Here is a 12525-nt window from a genome sequence, read left to right as displayed (position 1 = left end):
TGTTGGGTTGATATTGTCAGGTATGTACACGCACGTGTAGCCGTGCGGGATCTCTTTGGGCGGCTCGCTCAGGAACTGTCCCTCCCCGGGGTCACCGCCGATCTTGTAGACGACGTAGATCGGCAAACTCTGCTGTCCTGCTGCCGCGAGCGAGTACAATACTGGCGGCCTAGATTGCAATGCAGCTTCCCCCTGTGACTCCCCAGGACTGGTTCCGATGGGGAGTACTGGTTCTTGATTACCTCCTAGACAATGTGATGTGCCACGCGCTCAAGCTCGTTCACCAGGCTCTCTGAGTGCCGATGAAGCGTATGAGCCACCATATAGTTCATCTCCTGGCGTAGAGCCCTGGTGCCCTCCTCTGATGGCACAGACAGATCAATGTTGTCGAGAGAGCCCTCTGGTGAGAACCCCTTCCACCTGATGCCGTGATTGCGGGTCCTCTCGAAAGAGCCGATAAGATCGGCTTCAAATTGAGCTTTGACCTCATCATATTTTTTCTTGTATTCTGGAGTCAGCTCTTCGTACGTGACAGGTTTGGTGACCGGCGGAACAGGAGCTTGGTCTTGAGGTCCAGTCATCTCTGCAGCGGGCGTTGTTGTTGATGAAAGTCCCACCGGGCGTGCCAGAATGTGTTGTCGGTCAAAACCCACCGGCGAGTAGTGACAGGCAACACGAAGAGCCGGGAGGTCGCCGGGGCACTGGCAGGCACTGCTCCCCCGTCAACGGCCCACAATTCCAGCACACGCCGCGGCTTTGGAAGACGCAGGGCGTACCACCTGTCCTATACCCGGTCAGGAAGGTGCGAACGTGCTTGCAAAGGTTTATCTGCACATACAAACACGTGGAAACATAAGTCCGAGCCGTGGTCGGCTCCCCGGGGCAACTCTTGCATCGGCTTTAAAGAATCGATCGAGTCCCGGTGTCAGATTGGATCTCCTAGTATCCGGATATTAGTAAACAAAGCAAATAACTATAAAGCTGCTTCAATTAGGCCTAATGAGCGTAATAAATAACTAAACCTTAACCAGAATAGTGGCCTAAGAACAAGCTAAAGCCGATTCCCGGATCAATTCCCTGTTAAGACTAAGGCAAAGCATCAAATACGTCACCGGATCATCCAACCCGTTTGCAAGGCCTAACCTAGCAGATATTACACCAACTCTTAAATATAAGAGCAAACCATAACGGACTAGATCTACTACATATAAAAGAAGCAGGGTGTTATCTCCGTGCAACTAATTATATGCAACAAGAATTAGCATAAGATTGAAACGTGACTTGCACAGAGATAACATGATATTCGTAGACGACAAGCAACAAAAGCACAATGGATCTACTAAAGTCATGCTACGAACATCAGGATAACTAGCACTACTCGCCATCAAAAATGCTTTAGTACGAGTAATACCAAGATAAAAGTAAGAACAATGCTGCCCTGATCGCAAGAAGCGATCAGGGCAGCATGGCGCTTACTTGGATGAAACCCTAGAATTAGGGGTGGCGGTGCGCCGAGAGTTGTTGATTGCAAACGTGATGACGTTCTCTCTTTTACGAATATCATAGGGTAAATATTTATATATAGTCCGGAGACTTGGTAAACAATCAAAACTAATGTGTCCATATCGGACTCTATCTCTAACTTAATCTGAACTAAATCTAAGGATACATGGCCCACATGGCCCAAATGCTCACGCAGGAGCCGATTCGTAAACCTTCTTCAATTTCTTCATTAAGCCCAACTCACTCGCGGCTCATAATTAACTCTGTTAATTTATGGCGATAACAGGCGCTTACTTGGATGAAACCCTAGGATTAGGGGTGGCGGTGCGCCGAGAATTGTTGTTGTGAGATGTGATGACGTTCTTCCTTTACGAATGTCATAGGGTACATATTTATAGTTCGGAGACTTGGAAAATAATCTAAACTAACGTGTCCATATTGGACTCTATCTCTAACTCCAACTGAACTTAAACCTAAAGATACATAGCCCAGATAGCCCAAACACCCACGCAGGAGCCGATTCGTAAGCCTCCTTTAATTTTTGCATTAAGCCCAACTCACTTGCGGCCTATTAATTAACCCTGTTAATTTATGGCAATAACACATGCCCCCCTGATTTTGGCAATGATAATTCCAAAACCATCTCATTGCTTCATCTTCCTGTTGATGCTCATTAAAACGCACTACAACCACCACGGAAGACGCAACGTCTCTGCAGCCGGCTCCTTGCAGAATGTGAAAGTGCCGATTCATCTTCTATTTTTTTCTATTTAATCTCACCCTGAATCGACTCCTTTCACCACAAACTCGTCTTTCTCCCTCAACCAAATAGTGTAGAGCACCCAAACCTCCTGTAGCCATGGCGATCTCCTCCTCCTCTGGCTCCAATCCCATCGGCTCCCCTCTTACCCCCTCTTCCTCGAGTTCCTCCGTCTCCTCCCTCGACCCCATCTCCGAGAGCCGAGAGCCGACGCCGGAATACAACCCGACGAAGGCGCACGAGGCACTCGCACCTCTGCATTGGGATGCAGAGGAGTTAGACTTCGGGGTCGTCTCTGAAGACGACGAACCCAAGACCAACGGCGAGGACCTCCAGCTCCTGTTCCAGGAAGAGCTTGAGGAGAGTAGCGACGACCACTTCTCCTGGGACAGTCGATTCCTCCTCGGAAGAAGAAATCGACTCCTCCTCTGACGAATACGACCCGATGGCCGGAAGCGCCTTCCGATTCCTCGGCTCCTCCGAGGAGGACAGCAAGGAGGAAAGCAACGGCGGCGGCGGCTGGAGCAGCGATGACGAAGCCAGCGACGGCAGCAGGGCCAACAAGAGCTGCGGCAGCGACGACGACAGCGACAGCGGAAACGTGCAGGCGTGAAGCCCCAAGCGCCGTAGGCACCTAGGTACCTATAGGTGGTAGATGTAGGTAGTATTGTAGGAGTAGTACTGTAGCGTAGATTGAGCCGAAGGATTCGCCCCTTTGTCAAATCGGCTCTTCCTCTTGTAAAAAACTTTATCTTTAATAAATAAAGTTCCTTATCACTTAATTGCTTGCTCGGACAACCCTCCAAAAGCCGATGGCACTGAATCGGGCTTTACCAATATCCAAGAGCCGACGAAATTCAAAACTAGAAGTAACCCGCATAAGAACAAAACACCACCCCCCCACTCTAAATCCGACTTGAAATAGATATTCCAAATCCGAGCGCAATTCGAGAATCCCGCTCCATAAGTTCGAGCGAAAACTCAAAGTATTCAAAACTTGAACCAGAGCCCGCAAAACAACCAAACCCTAAGTTAGCAGATCTGAACCATGGCGGACTCTGAAGCTCAAACAACGAGATCTCCAATTGTAGATATGGCAATCCTCAGCCTGAAGGTAATATTCAGCCTGTCCTTTCAACTTTCCTCAGCTCCGAATGAATTAAACTCTGAAATATGACACCATATATAAATTTCTGAATTTCTGAACTCCATGTGTCAGACATCCTTTTGCCGCATCCTTCCAATCCCAAATCCTTTTGTCTTGACCCACGAGCTTATGAAAATCACATAGATTTAATCTCCTGTGAAGCGAATAGAATCCCCTTCGTAAGTCAAGACATTAATTTAAATTCCTGGGCCGACTGCTTAAGGGCCTGGCCTAATCCACCCGAGAGCTGGATTGCATTGTATAACAGAGTAGCAAAATCCTATATGCCCTTGTGGCAAGAATTGAACATAGCTGACGCACTCAGTTTATCATTACCCCCCCCCCCCTTGATAAAGATGAAAACCTTCTGAAAACCATCGGCTATTTCTGGTCCGACGCTCTGAACTGCTTCCTCTTTGGTCAGGGACCCATGACCCCTACTCTGCTAGATGTTACCATGATTACTAGCCTAGACATTATATCCCCTGATCCTGCAGCCCACAGAATGGTAGAAGTCCCCTTCAAACTTTCATCCAAGGCAGACTGCACAAACTGGAGTACTTACATGAACCAGCACATGAAGATAAAAGGTCCAGTAACTAAAAAGGAACACACAACCTTTATAAATCTTTGGTTAGAACATTTTATTTTCTGTGGTCCTTCCTTAGCTCCAACTAAGAATTACCTTCCTTTGGCTTACCATCTGGCCCATGGCAACCGCACCAGCCCAGGCAAACTTTTTCTCGGAGAAACATACAGATGTCTCCATCTAATGACAACTAGTTTGCTCAGCCAAAGGAAACTCAGAACTAGAGGCCCTTGGTGGTTTATTCAGTTATGGGCACAACTCTTCTTCCAGCATCAGATTCCAAACTTTCAAAGCCTAGCCAAGAATTCCTTCCCCGATGAGAATGGCAAGCCAATTAGATGCACTAGCTATGGCCAAGCCCTATTCAGCCTCCCTGGCAGGAAACTGAACTCGACAGATGCAGCAAACTAGTTTAGAGTCTTCTACAAAGGTCTAGACAATCCCCTCTACTTTCCATTCACTGAATCTGAAGCCTTTGAGAACCCAACTACCTTCAGGCTGGACAGCTTCGCCGATGACGACAGCACTCGGCATCTATATTCCCTGATGATCCGACCTGGCTTCCTCCCTGTTGGCATAAGTACTTCCAACAGAATCATCAGACCAGGTTATGAAACCTATCAACCAGTCGTAGCAGCTCAGCAATTTAGCTTAGGACAAGTCCCTCCCCACTTCCATATTCACCACTGGGTGGAGAGTAGAGCCGATTTACCCGATGGTCTTACCAGTTCAAGATGCTACAACATGTTTGACAACCTCCACATTTCAATACCAGCCGATCTGTCCTTTACTCCCTCGTCAATCAGTTTTAACACATGGTGGGGAATGTGGAAAACTCATATATTCAGAAGAGCTTTAGGCCCTCTGCAGTAGCAAATTGATCCTGAATATGCAATCCCCGAGGAAGAGGTACTGAATCCGTGCACTTATTCTAAGTCCTCCACCACTTTACTTGGCTAACCCTGCTCACCGTGCCTACAGCAACAAGATGATCCAGAACCCATGACCAGTAACGGAGAGCCATTCTACTTCCTTCCAACCGCCCCTGATGTTCTTTTTTGCAAGGAATCACCGCCAATGAAGAAAGTAATAATGATTGTTCAGCCAGACTCACCCCAGTCGGCTTCTAAGCGGAGACAGACCTCTGGAAGTGCTGCCCCCCGAGTCCCAACTAAGAAAAGGAAGATCATCACAAGACGAGTCATCAAGAAAACAGCACAACCTTCCCCGAATCAATCAGAATCCAACACCAACCAGGTAATTCATTCCTCCGAAACTTCTTCCTTACGCATATATATTCTGGTTGACTGTAATCCTATTTTCAGGACACAGCTGGAGACACCTTCAGTACTAGAAGCCCAGCACAACAAGGAACCACCATTCATGAAACCGACACTGGAACAACTGAAGTCCAAGAACAGCAAGAATCAACCATCGTTTTAGCAGAAATTCGCAGCGAAGGAACTGCAACAGCTGATGTACCGATGGAAGTTCAACCCAGGACTCCCGATGCTCTGATGGAGGTGCATGACGAACAGGCTGACATAGCCGATGCCCCTGTTGCTGCCTCAAACCCAACTGAGCCGATCACACCTGGATCGACCATTGCTTCTTCCTCAGAATAGGTAACACTACATGAGCCGATTCTAAATCAGCCGATAACTCCATTGATGCACCATGTTCCAAAACTAACTCTAATATCTCCACAGGGCTTCAATATTTCAAATTTGCTCTCCTTTGACCCAGCATCAATGGGTCTGATCACCCCTGGAGCGAAAGTACCACCATCACAGCAGCCGATTGACCTCGCAGATCAGCTTCAACACATCAAAAATCTGCTATCTGCTCCAATTAGTACCCTGGTTGATGATTCCAACGAAATAAAGAAAATCCTCGAGCAGATAGAATCCCAACTCCCAGAGTCACTTCAGGTCAAGCTCCGGCCAGCCAGCCATCTTCCCTTCTTTCGGGCAGAGGTGAAAGCAGCACAACAAAGAATAGAACTATGTCATTCTCAAATTCCTCTGAAAGCCGACATCGCTCAACTAGAAGAAAGCAACTCTGGACGCCAAAGCCGATATCTCTGCAAGTACAAGGCGACTCAATCTCCTGGAGAAAGAACTAGTGGAACTCGAAGAAAAGGTCCGCACCACCCAGAGACTAATCCTCGAGGAGAAAGCCTCGATTGCAAACTCCAAGCAAGAAGCCCAAGAAATAACCGAGCAAATACGGGCAGAGTTCACAGAGATAAGCACCTTGAGTCAACAGATAGTAACAGGCGATGACAAGGACGATGAAGCGATCATAGCAAGAGCCGACGCCATACACGCAGAAGCTATACATGCCATAGAAGGGTTCCTGAACTAGTAGAACAATTCAGAGAACATTTAATGTTGCTTGTTAAATCTGAAACTCATACCTATTAAAAACATCTTAAGTCGATGGTTACACATCGGCTTCCTTGCTTCTCATATATATATACATACATACTTGCCAACTCAACGTGTTGGCCTCTCTCACTTTTATTATTATTTTTTTTACTGGCCAACTCAACGTGTTGGCCTTTTATAATACAGCCAGATGGATTTCATCGGCTCTTGTTATTCGCCTTCCCACATGCTCGGGAAATATTTCTTGAGGTGTTGGCCATTGACGGCTACAAGAAACTTGACACAGTCCAATTCTTCAAGCATGTACGCATTTTCAGGCAAGACTTGATCAACTTTGTACGGCCCATGCCAAGTTGGAGACCACTTACCATACTTCCTATATTTAGTTCCCAATGGTAGCACTGCCTCCCAAACCAGGTCTCCGACCTGAAAATCTTTTGGCTTGACATTTTTGTTGTATGCACGAGCGACTTTAGCCTTGTTTTCCTTGATCTTCTCAAGTGACCAAAGTCTTAGCTCCGTGAGATCCTCCACATTGTAGCTCATCAAGGCTGCATACTCCTCAGCCGACAGATCATTCTGGAACTCAACATGCCTCGATCCGGCCGTGATCTCCCATGGCATCACAGAGCCTTGACCGTAGACCAGATGATATGGTGACGTCTTGATGGATCCGTGACACGAAATACGATATGCCCACAAAGCCTCTGACAACACTTCGTGCCAGCGCCTAGGATATTCATCGATCTTCCTTTTGATCAGCTTGATAAGACTCTGGTTGGATGCTTCAGCCTGTCCATTAGCCTGGGCATAATATGGGGACAATCTGATCAGCTTGAACCTAAGACCAAAGAAGAAAGCATAAATACCAGACAAAGTCACAAGTTACTATTATACTCCATTTTGATTAGCCTCAAGGACTTTTCCATTTCCCCGAGGGGGAAACCCCGTGTCATCGGCGAACTTCCTAAATTCCTCCGATATAAAGACCGATCCTCCATCAGTCGTAATGGTCTGGGTAATCCCGAACCTATGAATGATGTGCTCTTTAACGAAACTGATCACATCTTTCGATGCCACCGACCTCATGGGTACCGCCTCCACCCATTTCGTGAAATAATCATGACAGCCAACACCCATTGGTGACCTTTGCTGGATGGCGGGTTGATCTGGCCAATCATATCCATGGCCCAACCCCTGAAGGGCCATGGCATAATGATAGGATTCATTACTAATGCCGGCACCATCTGAATCTTGCCGAATCTCTGACATGCCTGACATCCCTTGTAATATTTAAAGCAGTCCTCAAGCATAGTAGGCCAGTAATTTCGCGATCGCCTAATCAGCCACTTCATCTTATGAGCCGATTGATGAGTACCGCAGGCTCCCTCATGAACCTCATGCAAGAACCGATTCAACTCCGAAGGCCCCAGACATTTAAGCAGCAGTCCTTCCAAAGTCCTGTAGAACATATCGTCCCCTATCAAAACATACTTCATAGCTTTGAGTCTTGTCCTTCTACATGCCCCCCGAGTCGAATCCTTCAAATAATTGAAGATATCGGCTCTCCAATCTCCAGGTTCTAGAAACTGAACCTCTACATCTACCCCATCGGCTGTTTCCTTGTATCCGGAAGCCATCTGTGCCAAGTCATTGGCTTCATTGTTCAAAGTCCTACGTATCCAGTAGAAATTAATGTACCTAAATTGTGACATCAACTCACGGCACTGCATCCATATCGGAAAAAGAGCCTTGCTCTCACATCTGTATTCTTCCATGAGCTAAGAAATCACCAGTTTCGAATCCCCAAAGATTTCCACCGCTTCTGCACCAGCTTTTAGGAGTAATTCCATCCCCTTGCGAACAGCCTCATACTCTTCTAAATTATTGGTGCAAGGAGTGGTCATCTTGATGGAAAAGGAATAAGTCGCCCCTCGAGGCGATACCAAAAGAATTCCTACACCGCACCCATCATCACACGCCGATCCGTCGAAAACATGGCCCATGGACGTATGAAAAGTGCAGCCACATCAGTGCTGATCCTGTCTGCAATGAGATCCGCCAGTGCATGTCCCTTGACTGCCTTTGCCGGTTGATATCGGATATCGAACTCTGATAGTGCGAACATCCTCATTCCGAGTCGGCCTTTCAGAACAGGAGCCGACAGCATATGCTTTATGACATCCGATTTGCAAATAACGATTGTTTTTGCTGAGAGCAAAATATGACGAAGCTTTGTACATGTAAAGAATAAACAGAGACAAAGCTTTTCAATCTCAGGGTACCAGGTCTCGGCGTCCAACATGCGCCTGCTAAGGTACAACACAACCCTTTCCCGTCTGTCATGCTTCTGAACCAGCACCGAGGCGATGGAGGTGTCGCCTACGGATAAGTATACGTAGAAGAGCCTGTCTTGCTGTGGAGGAACCAAAACCGGAGGCTTCGACAAGTATTCCTTGATTTCGTCATCGAAAGCTTGCTGCTACTCTGCCCCCAGTCAAATTCATCATCGGACTTGATTTTCACGAGACCCATGAATGGCTCGATACGTCCAGACAGATTGGAGATGAATCGTCTAACAAAGTTGATTTTGCCGATGAGCTTCTGCAACTCTTGCTTCGTAGTAGGCAGCCCCATCGTCCTTACAGCTTCTTGACTTTTTAGGCCGATCTCGATCCCTCGCTCATGTACCAGGAATCCTAAGAACTGACCGGCCGATACACCAAAGGCGAACTGACCGGCCGATACACCAAAGGCGCATTTCTTCGGATTCATTCTGAGCCCAAACCTCCGAGTCCGCTCCAAGACCTGACGCATATCTTCCAGATGTCCCCCAACCGATGTGGACTTGACCACGACATCATCAATGTAGATTTCTACCAGTTTGCTGATAAGATCATGAAAAATGTAATTCATGGTGCGTTGATATGTTGCACCGGCATTTTTCAATCCAAAGGTCATAACCAAGTACTCGAATAAGCCGACTGCGCCTGGTACTCTGAACACGGTCTTACTTACATCCTCTGGGCCATGAAGATCTGGTTGTAGCCGGCATTACCATACATAAAGCTCAGCATTTTGTGACCGGCAGCTACGTTGATCAATGTTTTCGCGACGGGTATCGGTTACTCGTCCTTTGGCGTTGCTCTGTTGAGGTCTCTGAAATCCACGCAGACTCGCCATCGGCCATCCTTCTTTTGTACAGGGACCACGCTGGAGATCCATTCTGCATACCGACATGGCCTGATGAACCCTGTGTCCAACATCTTTTGCACCTCTTTCTTAACCTCCTCTAGGATTTCGGCCTTCATCTGTCGTGCTCGTTGTTGAAACGGACGAATTCCTTTCTTAAGCGGGAGCCGATGTTCGACGATGCTTCTATCCAGACAAGGCATTTCAGTATAATCCCAAGCGAAACAGTCCCGGTATTGTTTCAATAGTGCTATCATCGGCTCACGCAGGCTCGGGTCTAACCTTTTGCTGATAAATGTTGGTCGCGGCTTATCCCCGGGACCTATATCGACTTCCTCCAAATCGTCAGCTGATGTAAACCCATACCCCAACTTGCTGTCGCCTGTAAAATCAACTGTGGATGCAGTCAACTCGTCGTCATCAGCCACGTCGACAGCAAATATGGAGAGATAACAAAAGAAAATTTTCGGCCGACCGCGCGGGCTGGCCGTTTCTGTATTACCATTCGAAACTGAATGCTCATTAACTAACCAAATGCCAGAGCAGCCTATTGTTTGTTCATAATGTAACAGTTTCAACTCCGAATAAGAATTATCTACCTTTTGGGGCCGGTTGCTAGGACCGGCCTCTCTAAATCTGATGAATTCCGTAGCGTGTCAGGATGTGTTTATTCTGTGAGGCTAGTGGATAAGACCAGCCTCAATCCATTTTTGTCGCTTCGATCCGATCACAGTCTTCTAGCACAATCCCTGAGATCGGCTCTTGTCCTTCCGCGTCCCAGGCGTTAATGTCTGCGAGCGAAACATCGCTGGAGTCATCTGCACGGACCACCTCCACTTCGTCGCCATCCCATTGAATCAAACACTGGTGCATTGTGGAAGAAACACAATAATTGGCGTGAATTCAATCCCTCCCAAGCAGCACTATGTGCGTACTCTTACTGTTGATGATGAAGAACGAAGTTGGGATGGTCTTGCGGCCAACTGTCAACTCCACATTGAGGACGCCCTTTGCCTCCGATGGCTGCCCGTTGAAATCATTGAGCATTACGTTGGTCTTGATAAGGTCAGCAGTAGAACGACCCAATCGGCGCAGCACTGAATACGGCATCAAATTAACTGCGGCTCCAGTGTCGACCAACATCATGTTCACAGGCTTGCCGTCGATGAGGCCCTTGAGATATAACCCCTTCAGGTGTTTGTAGCTTTTCTCCTTGGGCTTCTCGAATATGATCGGCTGTGGGCCAAGATCGAGCTGTGCGACGGCCAACTCGTCCGGTTGGGGCGCCCAAAACTCTGATGGGAGCACGAACACCATATTCACATCAGCCGATGGCTTCTGATCGGCTTTTGGCTACTTGGGGCGCCACTCCCTCCTTGGAGGGCGCCTTTCCACCCTTCGCGGGTGCCTGACTTGCTCCGCGAGATCCGGACGCGCCTTCCTCAACACGTCGAGATACCTTGCTTCCGCCTCTTCGAGATTGCGTAAGCGCTGCACTCTGTGCTTCTGCGAGTGACTGCGTCTGTCAGGACACCATCGTGGATGATGATACTTATCCTCTCCATCAAGTTCAAGATCATACCTGGATGGCCGCTCAACATGGTCGTCGTGACGCGCTTTGGGCCCCAAGCACCGGAACACCGACGTCTCGCCTGACTGGCATCCCTGAGGCCTGCACTCCAGGCAATCATCGATAGTAGGCAATCGGCTCATGCCGGAATTCCAACAGTACCTGAAGAATGGGCAATGCCGGTGGTCGCGCCCAGCCTGGCGCCTCCCCAGCGTTCTCCCCGCACGGTGCTCGTACTCCTCTTCCGATTCATACCGGCGACGCAGCTTGTACTGATACTCGCATTTTTCAGGAAGCCGATTGGAAGCTGGGAGTTGATTGCGGATGTGACGCACTTGTTCTTCAGTAATATGTTGCTGCTCCGACTCATCTTCATCCTGGGGCCGTTTGCCAGAATCGGCCTCTCTAAACCTCTGCTCGTCACGGCGGCGTATGGGTCCCGCCATGTTAATCTGGAACGCAAAATTCTGGCCCTCAGGTCTAAGATCCGACAGCTCCACCACGTTAGCATGGGGGAATGGTTGACTATCAACTTTCATCGTGTGTTGGGCCAGAATTAATCGGCCTTGCTCAATAGTCGATTGGATCTGCCGACGTAGCTCCTTGCAGTCATTCGTGGCATGGGTGAACGAGTGGTGCCACTTGCAGTATGGCCTCCCCTGCAGCTCTTGCGTCGTTCGCAGTTCGTGATTCTCTGGGAGCTTCAACTACTTTTCCTTGAGCAGTAAGTCGAATATCTGCTCTGCCTTGGCCACGTCAAAATCAAAGCCCTTCACAAGCCCCTTCTGTTTGACCCACTTGCACGGGACGGGGTTTGCCCCCCGGGTCCACTCTGCCACAGCCACTTCTTGTTCCCCGCTAGAATCATCAGAATCATCTGCTTGGGCCATATTCACATGGCGCTTGAATTTTTCCTGGTGCAGCTCAGGGTGATAGTGTTCATACGTCGTGAGCTTCTGTACCATGTGCGCTAGAGAGGTGAATTCCAACTGAAAAGCCAGATCCTTGATCGGCTTAGCGAGCCCCAGAACTGCCAAATCGACTGCCCCCTTTTCTGTGATGCACGATGAGTAGCATCAATTCTTAACCTCTCTGAAGCGCTGCACGTACTCCGACACACTTTCCCCTCGCTTTTGCTTGACTTGGGCGAGGTCGGCAATCCTGGCTTCAGTAGTCTCTGAGTGATACTGGGTGTGGAACTGATCTTCCAGCTACCTCCAAGTACGGATCGAATCTAGGGCCAATGATGTGTACCATCCAAAGGCTGAGACCATGAGAGACTGGCAGAAGAACCAGACCCTCAGAGGATCCGATACTGAAATCATCCCGAGCTGTGTTAGGTATCGGCTCACATGCTCAATGGAGCTGGCCCCT

This window comes from Panicum virgatum, chromosome 6N, assembly GCF_016808335.1.
Source record: "Panicum virgatum strain AP13 chromosome 6N, P.virgatum_v5, whole genome shotgun sequence".
NCBI classification, from domain to species: domain Eukaryota; kingdom Viridiplantae; phylum Streptophyta; class Magnoliopsida; order Poales; family Poaceae; genus Panicum; species Panicum virgatum.
Note: the sequence above shows the minus strand (reverse complement) of the source record.